Source organism: Echinops telfairi, unplaced genomic scaffold, assembly GCF_000313985.2.
Source record: "Echinops telfairi isolate 266 unplaced genomic scaffold, ASM31398v2 ScPeMD7_7468;HRSCAF=8506_0, whole genome shotgun sequence".
NCBI classification, from domain to species: Eukaryota; Metazoa; Chordata; class Mammalia; order Afrosoricida; family Tenrecidae; genus Echinops; species Echinops telfairi.
In genome coordinates, this window is record NW_022111369.1 from 34518943 (window position 1) to 34521866 (window position 2924).

Genomic DNA, 2924 nt, shown 5'->3' on the forward strand with positions numbered 1-2924 from the left:
CTCTTCTGAATCCAGCCTGAACCTCTGGCAGCTCCCTGCCAATGTGTGCTGCTGCAACCATTGTTGTAGAATCCACAGCAAAATTTTACTTGCATGTGACACCAATCATATTGTTCTATAATTTGAGGATTCTGTTGGGTTACCTTTCTTTAGAATGGATACAAATATGGCTCTCTTCCAGTCACTTGGCCAGGTTACTCTCTCCCATTGTTTTTGGTATAAGTGAGTGCCTCATCAACTTGTTAAAATGTTTCAATTGGTATTCCATCCATTCCTGGAGCCTTGCTTTGGGCTAATGTCATCAAAGTCCTTTGGACTTTTACCTTCAGTATCATTGGCTCTTGATCATACCCTATCTCTTGTAGTGATTGAATTTCAACTACTTCTTTTTGGCTTCGTGTCTCTGTGTATTCCTTCCATTTCTTTTGATGTTTTCTGCATTTTCCAGTATTTTGCCCATAGAATCTTTGAATATTACAACTCAAGGCTTGCATTTATTCTTTTCACTTAGTATAAGATGAGTGCATATTCCCTTGTTTTTCAACTCTAGGTCATTGCACATTTCATTATAAGATCTTCCTGTGTCTTCTAGAGCTGTCCTTTGATTTTTCTGTTCAGCTTTTCTATATTATACTTTTTTTCATTTACCTTAATTATTCTAAGATTAAGAGCAAGTTTTAGAGTCTCTTCTAACATCCACTTTGATATTCTCTCTTTTGCTTTCTTGTGTTTTAATGATATTTTGCTGCCTTCATGAAGGAAATTGGTGAAGGTGAAGTTATGGACATAAAGTGAGGAGAGTGATTGTGGGGAAAAAGTTGAATATGCTTCAAAATAAGTAAGAGCATCAAAATATTTTACATCAAAGGAACAGCCAGAGATATTTTGTGATGTTGACGTAGCAAAGGATGAATGATTGGAAACTGATCCATATTTAGAAAGGAGTTTGGAAATGTACCAAGACATAGAATAATAGTTACATGTATAGGAGTAGGAAATATATACTATTAAAATGCTCTTGATAGGATTTTTCCCAAATAAAGAACTTTAATATATATATATATATATATCTTAAATTACAGTGTAATAAATATTGGTTTTGCTGAATTTTCTAATATATTTATTACCAATAACAAAGAGAATCTTTAACATTTTGACACAATTTTAATATGTCAGGAAATGGCAGGGAGGCCATATCTGCTCTCTTCTGGCTTCATAAGGTAGAAGGAGAATCCAACTTTACATTTTCCCAAGGATGATTCCTATGAGGCAGAGATGAGGCATGCCTCCACCTCCAACATCTTTATTCTATTCTGACACCAACCATATTTTTCATAGCACTCTGCTATTCTGCTGGATTCGATAATCTACTACAAGTGCCATACAAAACTCCAGGCAGTGTTCATTATTATAGGGTCTTGTTACAGAAGTTCGAAGGGCACAATCAAGTCAGGATTGGGAAACATTAAGGTTATGATTCTTTTATCAGTAGCATCTCTTCTCAGCCACATGGCCCCTTGGTCTCTGCTCTGCCCTGGCAAGTGTTACAAAACTCTTTTAGAACTGTGGCCCAAAGGAAGCTCCCACTTGACAAACCACCCTTTTCTCCAAAGCACTCTACTCTGTTCCATGGGACAGGAAGCCTGTCACTGCTCTCATGGTCTCCAGGCTACAGCCTCTGGTACCCCTGCCACCACTGCACAGGGACCATGGATGGGTTTTACTCATGTCTCTCTTTACCTGCTTGCTGTCGGATTCTCCATTCTTGCTTCTGAGATAGCTTACTTTACATCAACCAGGATGGTGAAAGTGGTCAGCCCCTCATTAAAGTCCTCTACTTCGTATTTGTATTCTCCCACACAAAGGGTGGTGAAGAAATTAGATGGTCCCCGATTATCAGGTAAAATAGTGTCTGGGGTCTTAAAGGCTTGTTTCCAAACAAACAGCCATCTCAGTGAGACATCAACTAAGTTTACGTGGAGAAGCATTCCAACATCAGTGACCAAAGGATTTCAAATCATATAATACTTCCCATATGCTTTCCTGTTTACCTGTCGAGCCTCATTTCCACCCATTCTCTTACATCCCTGAGATTGCATTCCTTGATAACACATTAAGATTTGCCTTACATTCTGTTTTTTAGGAACCCAGGCAAACAAACAAAAGCACCCCTAAACCTATCAAAATTGTTGCTGTTATTCCAATGTTTATCTCTCTTCCTGGGCCTGGAGGCTGTGCCATTGATGGCCTGCCGAGTTCACAGAAGGGAGTGACACAAAGGAGCATAATATTCAAAGTAATTTTCAATGGAAAAGGAAATCCCCATTTAACAGACAGGGACAAACAATCAACTTATCATAGCTCAATGCTAGTAAGGTTCACAGCCTGAAAGAAACCAGAGCTCAACTGCATGTCCCGCAAGACAAGTTCTGTTCCCTGTTACTGCTTTCTGGTCCTGAAAACCATTAATCCTATTAATTGGATATAAAAAGACTGGTAGCAATTCTACAAATGAGTAAACACAGAGATAAAATTGTAATCATACTAGCCTAGCAAATTGGATTCAGGTCTTCATTGAACAATCCTGTTTCATTTCAGCTATTTTATTATCACTGTTACCGGAACAAATCACTTTATTAAACAGAAGGAGCTTTTGTGGAGAAATTTCTTCTTGTGGGCAACATTATGAAGCTCTGTAACATCAAAACAGCACTTATACTTGTCAAGGGATTTCTTTAGGCAATTCAGCTAATGGCTTGTGACAGGTAGGACTTGAAATGTTCATTCAAGCCTTCCATTTTGCTCTGCAGTGGTATTTTTTTATTCTAAGGGGGGGAAAAAGCCCTTTTGATGCTTTTAGTGGAATTAATATTTTCAGTAAGGAGTTTACTGACAAGAGAATCTCGCCTTTCTTTCTCTACGAA